The sequence below is a fragment of the Lissotriton vulgaris genome, chromosome 1_2, assembly GCF_964263255.1.
Source record: "Lissotriton vulgaris chromosome 1_2, aLisVul1.2, whole genome shotgun sequence".
In the NCBI taxonomy this organism is placed as follows: Eukaryota; Metazoa; Chordata; class Amphibia; order Caudata; family Salamandridae; genus Lissotriton; species Lissotriton vulgaris.
Genome location: NC_141686.1, coordinates 299448630 through 299465181, shown reverse-complemented (window position 1 = coordinate 299465181; position 16552 = coordinate 299448630). Strand labels below are relative to the sequence as shown.

At 45.0% G+C, this 16552-nt stretch overlaps 1 protein-coding gene across 1 annotated transcript in view; it reads right to left on the bottom strand.

Annotated features, from left to right (window-relative positions):
- The window catches only part of UNC93B1 (unc-93B1 regulator of TLR signaling), a 170951-nt gene that overhangs the window by 107726 nt on the left and 46673 nt on the right, over positions 1-16552 (bottom strand). The window lies entirely within an intron of this gene.

Sequence of the window (16552 nt, the reverse complement as noted above, 5' to 3'; positions counted from 1 at the left end):
GCGATGCAAGGGTGGGCAGGCCTCCAGACCTGTAGTTGCATCACAGCATTTCAGGCTTCTGCACATCGGAAGTGATGGCGGAAGATGAGCCTCCATTCACCTGTCCGTAACTTCAACACTTGAGGCATGTCTTTGAAAAGCAGTTCACAAATAAGAGTTCCTTCCTCTGCAATCATTTCCCAGCTCTCGACCTTCTTCTGCCCAAGAAGTCGGTGCTGGGACAGCCGTCACGTGTTGGGGAAAGGGTAGGGTGACCAACTGACATGGAACTAATTCTGGACAAGACTGTAAAAAAGTCTGGACAAAGGGTCAGACTTCAGGACAAAAATTCAGGACAAAAGCTCAATTTTACAGACTCATCCAAGCATGACACCCAGCCGGGTTGTGAGGGCCCTAATTCCCAAAGTGGGAGACACCTTGTCTCTACCCCAGGGAAATTCTGCAATACCGACCAGGCCTCAACCTCTACTCTTCCTCAATGAACTGCATACTGGGATTGATAGTCTGATTGCCCTGAGTCCTGTATGCTGGACTTATAAGCACCCCTTGTCCCCTCCTTTTTTTGATACATCCAAGGTGAGGCCATATGCCCCTATTTTATCAGTTCATTTATTTACCATTTTCTACATAGCACTATATATTCACTATCATCTTTATGTGATTGCCTCTAGGTTATGCTACATTGAGTGGACACAATATGTCCTTGTTCAACAGTAAATTAATGCCCTTGAGCCGGGTGTTAAATACATCACCCCTATTTAGGTTTACCCATAATTTTTTGGAGATAAAGCAACAGCCACATTTTGGATTTTGTTTCTAAACATTTTCAAACCTATGGCCGGCAGTTTGGGAAAGTACCAACTGCTAATTTAGACAAGTTGAACAAAAACATCTGCCTCACCACAACCTCTAGCCAACTTTAAACCTCAAAAAACAAATAATGAAGCAGGGCAGATGGTGTGGGCGACAGTCTCAAACGTATAGCAGGATGTGAGGTGCCCGCAACTTGTCTGTGTTGTCTCACAGCACTAGAGCGTGCGCCCAGGATTCTACATTAAGCTCAAGAACTGGAAGCCCAGAATACCAGAAAAAATAGAACTAAAGAGAAAGCTGAAATGGAGATTAGATGGGAGATCCACAGACACTGATTTAAAGGATTGGTGCTAAGAACTGGAGGCATAAGGAAGAGAAGAACAAGATGGGACAGCTCCTTAATTCAGACAAGAGGGGCGCGCCATGAGTATCGGAAAGTCCCGGTGATTTGTTTCAGCACTTTCAAGTGGCTGAACAAGCTGCCCCCGACCACCATGGCAAACTTCGCTGGTGTCATGAGCTGCTGGTTGTGCTAGTGAAGGGTGGGCAGAGGCCAGACCCGTTAGATGGATGTGCTGGGTAATTGCCCACTCTGTCCATGTCTTCAATCCAACACCATCTGGGGTAATTGCGCACAGCATTCTGCTGCCTTACTTGAACCACTAAAGTCACTAACACGAAGAAACTATATGCTTCTCCAATACCTTTGTTAGACCTCCCCACTCGCACAGTATAGCTTCGCTCAGGGAAACTACATCAGTGGCATGCTGCTGGCCTCTAAAAATGGGGGCATTTTTTGTTGACAGTGAGCTACTAGGTTTCAAAACCCTTATGGCAGACTAGAAAAAAAAACACGTGTATGAGGGTCATTTTATTGGGAGACACCCAGTTACCAACCTGCAGACCTTGGTTTACGCAGGACAAGTGATCCTTTCCCCAAACTGATGAGACTAGAATCTTCACCCAGGTCAAATCCTTTTTTATGAGCACCTTAAATAATCATAAAATGCCCTATTTCATGTCCGCCACTGGCGCAGCCTCGCATGAAGTATACAAGGCGTTCTACACCATAGGAACTGCTGGTAATCTGGTAATATGGGTGTACAGAGCTTTTCCTTAACATGGGGACCACTACAGGTCTGCTCTCCATATTGACTGAGAGACTAACATGGCCAAACTCCTGAACGATGGGGACTGGGCTAAAATATCGAAGTGTCCCACAAGGTATCCCACAGCTTCCGTGTTCAGCAAATTCAATTAAATATTCTGAACTGAGCTTAATTTACACCTGCCCGAATTAAGAAAATATACACAGAGTCGCAGCTGAATGTGCTCGCCGTCTGCAATGTGATGCCGGTTTGCTTCATATTCTTGGGTCCTGCCCCACGCTTCTTTCCTATTGCCAGAGATTTCTGGAGTTGCTGTCGACCACAATGGATCGAGTACTAACGAGTTCCACAGAGCAGGCCTATTGGGCACATTCCCCCACCTTAAGTTTGAGAAATCCTCGACCTGGTCCCTCTGCTAGCAAAATGCAATATTACACTGCACTGGAAGGATCCACTGCCTCCGGTTATCATAAGTTGGACCAAGATCTTGCTCTTTTTGTTTCGATCTGAGAGCACCGGTTACACAGGGAGGAATGAGCCGGTCTGATAGAATATTTTACTGCACAGGCGTGGGATATTTGGTGGAGGGCTTTTAAGACGGATACTTTCTCCCCTAATCCACCCCCGACACATGCACTCTCGGTTTGTATATAGTAGTAGTTCTTGACACATATAGGCAAATATTCCTGGCAGTGGTTTCAGGGCACCTATCTCGAACACACGGTCATAATTTCCCCTCTAGAACACTTTCTTCTAAGCACCACAGGTTTCATGGCTCTGCTTCCCAACGCTGATAGTTAAAGCAGCGGCAACTGGGCAGGGGGTGGGGATGGAAAGTTTATTATGGGACAGTTTGTTACAAAGAAAAATAGTGTGTTATCTCTTCTAAAATAGTCCAGCACTGTTCTTCTGTAATTGTATTATGGAATCCATTGCTACATACCTGGCTACTATCATGCTATGTAACCTCTGTTGGCATACAACAATAACATCTTTAAAAAAACATATGGTAGCGTTTCAGTTTAGTACATTAGATCACAACATTGTATTGCCATCTATCTGAAATAAACATGAGCTTTAAAGCATTAATCAATCTTCCCTCTTGACTACCCCAGGAGTGAACCAATTATCTGGTGTCCCTAACATCATGGCCAATATTATTGTTATGGATGGTGGAACATTCCAGGCTAATGAAACATACAAGTCAGTTTTTTGTACACAATCACTCTTAAACTGAATTACTTAAAAGTGCTCTCAAGTACATTAGACACATGAAGTAAATTGATTTGACTAAGATCACACAATTTAGCCTTGCAGGAAATCTGGGGTTTGAACCCCGGTTCCCAATAATACACAGTGCACTTAAGCCACTGACTAGATTATTTTTTATTTCTCAATCCCCTTTAAAACCAGAAGACAGTGTTTTGTACAATTCTGTTAAATGAATATAATACTGTGTTAAATAAAGACAGATCACAGGTTAATCTGACACAATATCTCAAATAAAAAGGTCCATAATAAAAGTAAGGGTAGGCAGGACACCATATTCTAAGATCACTGACTTTTGAGATATTATTGAGCTATTTGTGACATGGCGAACCACAGAAACGTTGACCAGGCTTGAGCCTGAAGCCTGGCTCTGACACAGCCCAAGGCCCTTTTGGAACCGCAAGCCCAAAACAAACTGAGCTTTCATGCAGCTTCTTCCTGCCTCCTTCCTTCTACCAAGGAGGTGCCATCTGGGACAAGGATGCCAACTTTGGAACTGGGGAATCAGGTTCGAGTCTCCGTATTGGCTCAACATCCTGTGATTCTAGGCAAACCACATAATCTCCCCATGCCTATAAACAATGAATGTGGCCTTGTGTAATATAAGTGGTGCTCATGCAAAGTGCTTCAATACCTTTGGGTCGAGTTCATGCTATATAAAAAACATGCAAAAAGAAGTAAAAACAAAGCCTTAACATAACAAAAGACAAATACCCATTTCCTAGCAGATTTTTACAAAGTTAAATTAGAAAACCGGGATAAATTGCGGCTTCTCTACTTAAATTGTGTGATGGGCAAAGATTTTTCTTCATCAATTTTTTCCATTAATGAGTATGAAATTACTTTCAAATAAATGAGTTCTGAATACGAGTTGTAGAAAAACCTACTGTATTTGATTTAATATGCTTTAATGTGATGTATTAACTCCAATGTGAAAGACATACACTTCCCTTTGATCTTATCATATTTTAGACAAGCAGCCCGTCCCAACGTTGTCCGGGTATGAATTGCTGCCGGCCAGTAGTATATTGTTTTGTAGGATTTCGTTTTGATAGCATTTCTTATCTGTGACAGGCCTGTGAAACGCTCCGATTCACAGTGCACTGCTGATGCACTTAAGATTGCGCGTTCAGTAGTGTGTGAACTCGAGTTTCCCTACTTTATTTTTCCTTGCAATATTATATAGCGCGAACTCGACAACATGGCATGAGCACAATTTACATTACAGAAGAACACATTCATTTGTGGTAGGCACGGGGAGACAAAGCGATTTGCCTGGAATCACAGGATGTTGAGCTGATGCCGAGATTCGAACGTAGCTCCCCAGCTCTGAAGTTCGCAATACTAGAACTTGTGGCGGGAGGTGTGTCTAAAAGTGTATGTCGTTGCTGGCCATCAATTAGAGAGACCTGTGCATTTTTCAAATGGGTGGTGAAAAGTATGCTGATGGAGATGTGGGCCGCTGTGCCACCAATATACTTACCGGGGGAGGGTAAACACCCATTATTCCGCAACTTTCTTTCCGCATACCATCACTCCGCATACTTTCATTACGAAAGTACCATGACTCCGCAATACTATTATAACACATGGCATTACATTTTATATGCTTTTACCATGCATACATTTACAACGAAATTCGTTGTAAATGCATGAATGGTAAAAGCATGTTTTTTTTTAAATGTTTGGATAAGGTAAGTATGGGTATTGGGGTATATGTTTTGGGGTACTGAGGTATATGTTTTGGGGTACTGAGGTATATGTTTTGGGGTGTTTGGGTATTTTAAGGGTTCAGATATAGTGTTGGGTTATGGGGTACAGGGGTAGTTTTAGGGTTTAGAGATAGGTATAGGTTTTGGGGTACAGGGGTATTTTTAGGGTTCAGGGCTAGGTTTGGGTTTTGGGGTATAGGGGTATTTTTAGGGTTCAGGGGTAGGTTTGGGTTTTGGGGTACAGGGGTATTTTAAGGGTTCAGGGCTAGGTTTGGGTTTTGGGGTACCGGGGTATATTAGTGTTCAGGGGTATGTCCTTCTGCTGCAACTGCCCTTTCCACAATGTATTGGGTGTTGTGATTGGTGCTGTGGTTCCTGAGATTACCCGCCTCAAAGGTGTGGGCTCTCTCTTTATTATATTAGTATGGATGGAAGTTTGATATATGATTTACATAGCAAACATATCAGGGCTTGTCTCATTGACAGGCTCAAAGATCGGAGCCAGAATTTTGGGTTGGCTCATCTTGTGAATTCGTTGGCTCGCCCACCTTGAAGCAATTCAATACAGCGATTCAAGTGTGTTAACAAAAAGTATGGATACTGCCATGTGGACGGGCTCAGTGAGCTTGGAGGTGAAACCTATGGCGTGGCTAAAAAGAGCAAAATATTGTGTAACTAGTTTGTTGATCTCTCACTGTCAGTTAACTACACATCAAATAATGCACACATTAACTGAAAAATAAATAAAAATGAAACCTATAAGTGTAAAATGCACTATTGTTTGTTATGAAACTTGGTAATGCGATCACTACAGATGTATATGTGTGCAACCAAAGATCCACAGAATCTAATCCTGTTTGGTGCAGCAGGTAAACGTGACTTGTGTATTTTCCGTACTAGGAGATACCTGAAAGCACTATGAATGTTTAAGTCATTATTTGAAACGAGCAGTACACACAGTATAATATAGGCTGCCACTAAATGTGCATATGAATGTAGGTTAAAGATAAAAAGTGTTCCTAAATTGAAGATTTCAGTAATGTGCAGACTATACCTAGTGCCAAAATGTTTTATGACTGTGCACTAAAAGCATGCCCGCTGCAGCTCAGCACGGCAAGCCCTTATAATACCTCTAAAAAAAATTTGATTATCAAAAAAATAAATACCTCGAAAAAAAAAATCTTGTTATCAGGTAGCTTCAAGAGACTCCATCAATTCTCGTCTTTACCGGCTCAAGAGCAGCCTTTACATTTGCTGATTGCACAAATGTGCATTTCTTTGGGGAAGCAGATACTCTGGCAAGAAGGCTTCTTTTTAGCGGTCTGCCCCCCCCCCCTCCGGAACGCAGCCCAGGAGACCCACCCTCTTCCACTTCAGCTGGGGAATCACAATTGTGGGAATTAACTTTTGTCTTTTAGTTGAGAGGCTAAAATTACGGACAAATGCCATCCGTTAAGACATCTATCGCGTACAATGGACGTTAGAGCTAATTTACGGATAGTCTGTGAATATTACGGATGGTTGGTCACCCTAGTGATGGGTTCTGTAAGAATGGCCACAGACATGCCTACTCACATCATGCCATTGCGTGTCAAATGTGATCTGCTGTCTCTGGGCTTCAAGTAGGCTGAAAACAGTAGGAGGGATCTCTGAAAGGGGTGTGGCCTAAGATGCGTAGCTAGGAATCTCTTGCAAGAGGCGAGGCCTAAATAATTAACGATGTGGCTTAAAAAATGTAAATTACAATCCTCAGCTTCCCATAGTACCATCCCACCAGTATTTTGATGCCTCTCTTTGAGCTTTCGTCTAAGACATTGCACACAGTAACAGACATGCATCTGAACCAAGCCAACCCTATTGGCTTTGACAACTATCAGATAAATGAGAAGCAACAATGATTTTATTATGAATAATTAGAATTGAAAAATTGCTCAGTCTTGAAAATGTAAGTGATTTAAACATTTGAAGATCTGTGGAAAGGAAGCTAGTCTTTGGAATGTCTCAAACGCTCCCTTTTTTCCAGTCAAGCTACTTTCCTCTGTAGTCCCTCCTCTACACACTTCTGCCCTTTTTCTCCCCACATCTATGGGGCCGATTACGATGTCGGTCGGAAAGCATTCCAGCCGCTTTAAAATCAAGCAATTGCAATGCAATAGGTATTGCATTTGTCGGAGTTAGAGCTATTGCTGTTGCAAATAATATATTTTTCTATCTATGTGTTTTGGTTTGGAGTGTAGTGGATGTATGAACAGAGACACGGCTGCACCACTGGGTAGAGACTTAGAATGAGGAATTACCACAGGACCAGAGAAGCAGCTGCTCCACTGCCTAGAGACTTAGAATGAGGAATTACCACAGGACCAGAGAAGCAGCTGCTCCACTGCCTAGAGACTTAGAATGAGGAATTACCACAGGACCAGAGAAGCAGCTGCAGCACTGTTTAGAGGACTGAGAATGTGGAATTACCGACGCACCAAGAGACACAGCCAGCAGCCCTGTCTAGAGTGCTTAGAAATAGGGAACTACTGACAAGACGAAAGATGCAGCGGCAGCACTGCCTAAAGGACTTAGAATGAGGAAATACCACTGTGACCAGAGACACAGGTGCAGCACTGCCTACATGATTTTGAATGGGGGAGTTATTGAGGGTACCAGAGAAGCAGGTAGCAGTACCAAGTAACAAAACATGATAACTAAAGAAAAAAACATGCAGTCACAGAGAGCGACATGGATGAATGGGCACATGATGCAGTGGACCTCATGCAATTGCATGCAGTTGTGAAAGTTAAAACAATCTCTCCCACAAGGCAAGCAGCAGAAGGACACAAGTACATTGGCCTTGTCAAATTGACGGCAACAAAGGAAAAGTTTGTTTGTGTTTCGGGCTGGGTGTGAAAGGAGAAGGTGATGAAGAGGATGGGGAAGGAATAGCAGGCAGAAGGAGAGAGTGAAAAGACAGCAATGGAGAGGAAGGAGAAGCTTTAAACATGCAGATGAGGGGCCTTCAGAAAGAGATGTATGGTACTGGTGCTTGAAAAAGTTAACTCAAAATGTCTCCTATGAAATGTGGTGTCCCTCGTTCTGTACACACAAAAAGAAAACACTGAGCGACATTGTTACAGTAGTTGCAAATAGGTAAGATAGGTGTACATGATGACTAGTTCCAGAGGGTGAAGTTGGCAGAATTTATTGGGAATGACGTCCCCAAGATTTTATAACTTTACCAAATCATTTGCTATACTTAGTGTAAAGAGCAACCGTTCCAGCACTGTTGATGCTCACGCGGGGCTGCCTCAGGCTGAAAGGGAAAAGGGGTTCTCCTCTACTCTGTGAAGAGAGGGAAGGAACAGGCAGCTAAAGAAGAAAGCAAGCCTCTCCGCAGGGTGTGGGTGCACCTGCAAGAAATGGAAGTGTGGGCAACTGGATAATCAGCAAATGCAACTGGGAGCCAATGCAGGCCTACATGGTCGAATCATTTCATGCAATGTGGCGACAAAGAGTTCTTGTTTTTGAGAAGTACTCTAAGGCCATTCTCTGTTCCAAAGTGTGTCCTTTAAATGGAAACCTATAAGAACGGTTTGTACTAGGTAAAGTCTGATAGCATAATACTAAATATTTAACTTTTAAAATCACTGTAAGCACACAAAGAATGAAAGAACTACAAAAAAATAAAAAAATAAATGTCCATCCAATGTGTTGCAGCAAGCCCATTTGCCTACTGCTGCTGTCATCTCCTGCTCTCCATGCCACTGGAGTCAAGCTATCCTGGCTGATGAGGGGTGAAACCACCAAACCGGTCCTAGGATGCTTCTTTCCAGTCCAGGGAGGACCTCGCCTGGCAGTTCGGTCTGGACTGTTCCCATGAGGCACAGGGTCAAGACTGACTTGCATATGGCTGGGTCCAAACTGGAATGGCATGGTGAGCAAAAACAACGATGGATTTAGGCCCAGATCCCTGTACTGGGGTGAATGACGTTGTTCTGCATTCTGTCCATCAATTGTTCTTTTAGCAGTCATCTCCTGTACTGGTGTTTTAGTAAGGGTGTCTAGAGCGATGCACAGCCTCGCATAACACATGAATGGGTATGTGCTGTCTAGCATAGGATTTGTACTGGAAGCTCATCCATCCATTTTAAATTCCTACGTCATGAGGGTTCCAAGCACTAGAGGTGTGCTGTACACTTTAGGACACATGCAATTCGGCTGGAAATTGCTGTCATTAAATTCTTGAACAGCGCCTTGCTCTTATGCAAACATACCGGCATCATTACCAGGCGCTAAGACGGACTCCACAGTAACCCAGGTTAGCAATCTATCTACTCAGTTATTGTGAGCCCGATTCACAGAATGAACTTGAGACTCAATCCTAAACTTACTACTATTTTTGTATTCACAGAATGCACTTACTACTTTTGGCATTCACAGAATGAACTTACTACTTTTGGTATTCACAGAAGTTAGGATTTTGTCTTAAGTTTGTCTTAAGACAGACTTAAGACAGACTTAAGACAAAGTCCTCTGGGACGCTACTTAGGAGCTGATTACGAGCTCATTTTCATCAGGATCACTCCCTGCCATCCGCGGGAGCACTTAGTTTTAATTATTTTTCCAACCCTGATTCTTTAACTTCACAGCGCTTGAGTGCGCTTTTTAAACCCACCTTCTCCTCACCTGCCTCAGGGACCTTGCCCTCGTCCCTCCCTCCCGCGCAGCCGAGCTTGACGCTGCAGCGGCATCACTCCCACTCGCCTGCCGCCTTCAGCGGACGTGCCCCCGGCCACGCCCACTTCTTGGCCACGCCCCTCTGGGACGCTACTTAGGAGCTGATTACGAGCTCATTTTCATCAGGATCACTCCCTGCCATCCGCGGGAGCACTTAGTTTTAATTATTTTTCCAACCCTGATTCTTTAACTTCACAGCGCTTGAGTGCGCTTTTTAAACCCACCTTCTCCTCACCTGCCTCAGGGACCTTGCCCTCGTCCCTCCCTCCCGCGCAGCCGAGCTTGACGCTGCAGCGGCATCACTCCCACTCGCCTGCCGCCTTCAGCGGACGCGCCCCCGGCCACGCCCACTTCTTGGCCACACCCCTCTAGTCACGCCTTCTAGCCCCACTATTTAACATGTGCCTTCACCGTTCGCGCAGCGGACGGGCGCAGCGGGCGCGCCATTTGCGCGCCGAAGGCGCGCCTAAGGCAAGCCCGTCAGCGCCCGTCCGCGACGGGCCGGGACCAGGGGCGACAGACCCTGCCCGTCCTCTAGTATACTCTTCCGCTCACTTGTCTTCTCTCTCTGCTTCTACCCCTCTCTCCCCTTCCACAGTTGAACACTTATCCTCGCATGGTCTCTATGTCCCCCCCCCCTCTGGTCCAGTTTCACCCACCCCTCCTTCTTTAACTTCTTCTACGCCTCCCCTCACTTGTGCTTCCCCTGGTTACCCTGCTGCCTCTGCTTTCCTCCTCAACACTCGCTCTGCTGTGAAACACCAAACTGCTCTTTTTAACCTTTTGGATACTGCTTCCCCGGACTTCCTGTTCCTCACTGAGACCTGGCTCTCCTCGGATTCCCTTCCTGACCTCTTGGCTATCCTTCCTGGCACCCACTATGCCCTCCGTGCTGACCGCCCTGACGGAAAAACTGGTGGTGGAGTGGCCATGATAATCCGCCGCTCTCTACAATTCCAACTCCTGCCACATCCTAGTATCTCTGGTGTTGACTTTCTGGTGGCCCGTTCGCTTAACCTCCCGGTTCCCCTCATGGTGATCCTTCTGTATCGCCCTCCTCAAAACATGCCTTCATTTGTGTCCACCCTTCAGGACCTCCTGGCCACTCTGGCTGTAAATAACTCCTCGATACTTTTGCTCGGGGACTTTAATTTTTGGCCGGGCGATCCAAGGGAGGATTCCTCCTCTAAAGACTTCTCCGCCACCCTTCGTTGTCTTAACTTTCTGCCTCACGTCTCGGTGCCCACCCACTCTCATGGCCACACCTTGGACCAGATTTGGTCTCTACGTTGCAGTCCCTCGGTCGATTCAATCTCTCCTTGTGTTTGGTCAGACCATTTTCTGATCTCTTTTTCTATCCACCTATCTCAGCCCGAGAAAGCCCCCCTGCCCAAAAACATCTGGGCCCGGAGCTGGAATAAGACTGATCTTAATGATCTTTCTTCCTCTCTGTCCTCATCGGCTCCCACCCTGATCGATCTCTCTGTGGAGAATCAGGCGGCTGCCATTAACACCTGGCTTTCCTCGGCCTGTGACCAGGCTGCTCCGCTTAAAAAGATCAGATCAGCCCGCCCTCACGATGCTCACAAGTGGTTTACCAACGACCTCAGATGCCTGAAATTAGAGCTCAGGCGCTCTGAGCGCCGCTGGCGCCGTAACTACTGCCCCACCCTCCGTCTTAATTATAAGGCTCTTCTAAACAACTACAAATTGGCCATCTTAGCGGCCAAATCCAGTTATTTTTCGGAGCGCGTAGCCCGCTCGGCCAATAAATCTCGCGAGATTTTTTCACTGGTGCGATCGTGCCAGCCTTTCCCCTGTCCCTTCCCAATCTTTCTGTCATTCCCTTAATGATTATTTTATCAATAAAATAATCACCATTAAGGCTAACATTCCCATCGTGCCCCAACCCAATCTACCGGATCATTCTCTTTCTCCTTCCTCTGTTCTGGATCACTTTAAACCCATCTCACCTGAGCTCTTCCGTGACCTTCTTGTTAAAGTCAAGTCCGGCTCTCCGGCGGACTGCGCACCCGCTCGGATTCTTAGAACCTTATTCACCAGCTGCCCTACCCCTCCTTTAACTCTTCTTAATTCCTGCTTAGCTCTGGGTTCTCTCCCCTCTTCTTTTAAAACTGCCATTGTGATTCCTATCCTGAAGAAAGCTGGCCTGGACCCCTCTCTTCCATCTAACTTCAGGCCGATCTCCCTTCTTCCCTATCTTGGGAAGATTCTTGAGAGCTACGTGACATCTTGTCTCTCTAATTACATCGAGGAGAATAACATCCTGGCCTCTCACCAGGCCGGCTTTCGACCTGGCCACTCTACTGAGAGTGTGGTCCTTGCGGTCCTGGACGAATTGAAAGCGAAGGCCGACAGTAATCTCCCCCAGGCCTTAGTCCTCTTGGATCTGTCCGCTGCGTTTGATACGGTCGACCATGCCATTCTTCTCGACCGTGTCAGCGCAGCGGGCATCCAGGGCACTGCCCACTCCTGGATCGCGTCCTTCCTTCAGGGCAGATCACAGGCAGTCCACCTCTCTGATTTCTCTGCACCCCCCCTCCCGGTCACTTGTGGGGTACCCCAGGGCTCTTCTCTTTCCCTCCTTCTCTTCAATCTCTATATCCGTCCCCATATTTCCTCTCTTCTTGAGCTGGGGGTCTCGGTGTACAACTACGCAGACGACCTCCAGCTCGTCTTTGACCTATCCTCTCCCACTCACTCTCTCCCCAAGCTCAGCTCTACTCTTGTCTTTATTTCTCAATGGATGAGCTTCAATCATTTGAAGCTCAATCCTGACAAGACTGAGCTTGTTCTCACTGGTGGTCCCTCCAATCCCTGGTCCTCCGCTCACTGGCCCCTTTCCTTTGGCCCTCCTCCCTCCCCAGTCTCGTCTGTCCGGACCTTGGGCATTAAGATCAATAATGATCTTTCTATGCACGCGCACATCAGTTCCGTTATCTCCTCCTGCTTTCTTTCCCTCCGCCTCATTCGCAAAATTTCCCGGTTTTTTTCTGTTGACGCCCTCAAAGCCATCATTTCTGCCCTCATCACATCCCGCCTGGATTATGGTAATGGCCTATACGTAGGCATTCCCGCCGACGAAATTCGCCGGCTTCAGGCCATCCAGAACCAGGCGGCCCGTCTTGTTTTTCGGCTTCCTAAGTTTTCCCACATCACTCCCGCCCTCAAATCCCTCCACTGGCTCCCTGTTCATTTCAGGTCCCAGTTCAAACTTGCCTGTTTGGCTTTTCGGGCGCATGCTCGCTCCGCTCCTCTTTTCATCAATTCTTTAATCTCTTCTTATGCCCCACTCCGCTCTCTTCGTTCTTCTTCTCTCTCTCTTCTTCACGTTCCCCGCTTCCGCAAATCCCGCACCGGAGGCACCCGCTTCTCGGTGCGGGCCCCTCAGATCTGGAATACTCTCCCTCTCTCTATTCGCTCCATTCCTATCTTTTCACACTTCCGTAAAGCTCTTAAAACTTTTCTTTTTCTTCAGGCTTTCCCTGGCTAATTCCTCTGGACTCCTTGGCAGATACGGTTGTGTTCCTCAGCGCCAGGAAGCCGCTTGGCCGCAGTGCGCTTTATAAGTTTCTTTTTCATTTCATTTCATTTCCTAACTTCTGTGAATACCAAAAGTAGTAAGTTCATTCTGTGAATACCAAAATAGTAGTAAGTTTAGGATTGAGTCTTTAGTTCATTCTGTGAATCGGACCCTGTGAGTTCATGTTTCATAAATAGATCAGATACAACATTTTGCCTTTGCATGCGTATTGTACGTGCAGTAGTTTAGTAAAGGGTACAATGGACCCTAATGTAAGTATGGGAAATGACCTCCTATTCCCATGCTGAGCAGTATAAATCTTCACCATTCGAGTGCAGAGAACCCTTTACAGCCGGATCCAAGTGCCACTGCTGCCCCATTGATAGTTACACTCCTGGACTAGCACCAAAGGAATGATGTGTCTAACCAAGATGAGTGCATTTTTGTTGAAGTAGTCCCCAAATGAACAAATCAACATGTACAGTGTAAGGAAACTGTACTCAGCGGGTGCTCCTGATTGAAAAAAGGAAGTGATGTATTAGGAGCACCAGCCAATGAGGAGTCACCAAAGAAGATGGACACCCGGAGAGAACCAATTATAAAGAGCAGGTGGAATTACACTCCCAACACTGATTACAGCAGGTCTTGCAGACAGCGCATGCGTGCTGCCTACGCTTGACCTAAAAAGCAAACAGTGAAAACGTGGAAATAATACCTGCAAAATAGACACCTGCACCGCTTATGCGCTAGGCCCTAAACTGGTAGATATTCACCCACATTGTACACCTGACAGTAACTGAAGTCCAAGGTGAGCAGAATTAGAGCAGCGAGTAAATTAGCAGCCATGGCCCCACCATCCTGGTTGGTGCTGTCGCCTTTCTCAGAGAAACAATACTGCCACTCGCTCATGTTTTCTCAGTCTGGAAGGGTTTTCAGAAGAGGGTAAAACCTTTGTTGGTTTTTAACACTGTGATTCTCCCTCTGGTTGGGCTAATAATCATTAAGGAATAGTTAAGGCAGATCTAAAATACGTTTGAAGTCATTTCTTTTTGTAATTTGTTTTAAGTTTTTTTTTCAAGGCCTGAAAAAGACTTGATTTTATAGCCTTTTTTTATTGTTTTGTTTTTTACTGGATGTGACATGAAAAGGTCGGCCATGGCGGTGAAGCACTGGTCAGGTGACACCTCTCATCTCCACCTCATCACCACCTATTCCCCTTTTGAGGGCACGATTTGTCTGCATCATTGACACAGAGGGCCCGATTCACAGAATGAACTTAAGACTCAATCCTAAACTTACTACTATTTTAGTATTCACAGAATACACTTACTACTTTTGGCATTCACAGAATGAACTTACTACTTTTGGTATTCACAGAAGTTAGGATTTTGTCTTAAGTTTGTCTTTTTTTCCTACTACCAAGGAAAAGCAACAGCATGTAACTAACAGTTCCGAGTTACTTCAAGAGAACCAGATTCAAGACACTGGAGGCAGCCTATAAGGTGTGGAAGGCATTTAAAAAGAGCTTTGGACTGGGTAGATACCATGCATACACTAGGTTAGGGAATGATCCCACATTACCCCCAGAGATCTTTGCTGATACTGTTTTCAAGGAATGGGGACGGTTAGGAGTGAAAAGAATGGGGGATTTGATAGGCCCGCTAGGAGTGCGCCAATTCTCAGAGATACAGAGAAAATTTGGGGTCAGTACAAGGACGTTTTTTAAGTATTTGCAGACAAGAAGCTTATTGGCTGGAAAGAGAGGAGGACCTCTAGGATTTGGGGACAATACAATATTACAAATAATAGAAGCGGGACACAGCTGCACGATAAAAAGGTTCTATGCCGAACTTATAGCACACAGGGGAGATGACTTGGGTAAATTTGAAGCAAAATGGATGGATGCGCTAGGGATTCGGGAGGGGATCTTTGAGAAGTCATTGCGGATGGGACAGGAGGTTCTCCGCTCTTCTTCATTGCAAACCCAGCACTATAAGACCTTGTACAAGCTATACTACACTCCAGCCAGAATTGCACAGTGGGGGGCACACAAGGCATAACATGCCCAAGATGCGACAGCCAGGAGGCAGACATAGCTCACATGTTTGGCGAATGCCACAACCTAGTTCCTCTGATAAAAGAAATCGAAGGGTTTTTAGATAGATCACTGAATTGTAAGTTAACAATGACACCCCAAGTAATATTAATGGGATTGGACGGGACTGGAGAACAACCACAGTTGGAGAACTTTCTGTTCGTAGCTATGGCAGTATTTCGTCTATGCATAGCTTCAGCATGGCGAGACAAGCTACCCCCCACTATGCAGCAATGGTTGGCCAGGCTTTTGTATATATACAACATGGAAAAAGCGCTATACGCCAGAAAAGGGAAGAATGCTAGATCCCTAGGTCTGCAGATCTGGAAACCAATAACAGATTGGAAGAATAGGGTGGCAGGAAACTTAGAACTTCCATAGGGCCTCAGGGCGGGTGTATAATGCAATCAGGAATATTATTCTAGCTGTATACATGGGGTTATGTTTGGTTATTCGCCCTTCAAGGGGTTTCTACCAGTTGTTTTTAATAATGCTCTAGCTTACACAGTATAATTTGCCAGTCTGAATTATTGTAAATTGTAACTTGAGATATAGTAATGTCATGGAAAAAAACGAAACTTGATTGTATTCTTTTGCTATTTTTCATGTCCTGTGCAGGGGGGGGGTGGGCGGGGGGGAGGAATTAAGGGAAAAAAAGTTGTAAACATTTTTTTTTTAATAAAAACATTAAAAAAAAAAAAGAAAAAAGAAAGGAATAGTTAAGGCAGATCTAAAATACGTTTGAAGTCATTTCTTTTTGTAATTTGTTTTAAGTTTTTTTTTCAAGGCCTGAAAAAGACTTGATTTTATAGCCTTTTTTTTATTGTTTTGTTTTTTACTGGATGTGACATGAAAAGGTCGGCCATGGCGGTGAAGCACTGGTCAGGTGACACCTCTCATCTCCACCTCATCACCACCTATTCCCCTTTTGAGGGCACAATTTGTCTGCATCATTGACACAGAGGGCCCGATTCACAGAATGAATTTAAGACTCAATCCTAAACTTACTACTATTTTAGTATTCACAGAATACACATACTACTTTTGGCATTCACAGAATACACTTACTACTTTTGGCATTCACAGAATGAACTTACTACTTTTGGTATTCACAGAAGTTAGGATTTTGTCTTATGTTTGTCTTTTTTTCCTACTACCAAGGAAAAGCAACAGCATGTAACTAACAGTTCTAGTTGTTCAATAAACTCCACGTCACAAATTACCGGCAACTTAATAGCAAAGGAAAATAACTAACCTAGCTAATAAATGTCACCTCTGTCCTTCACAT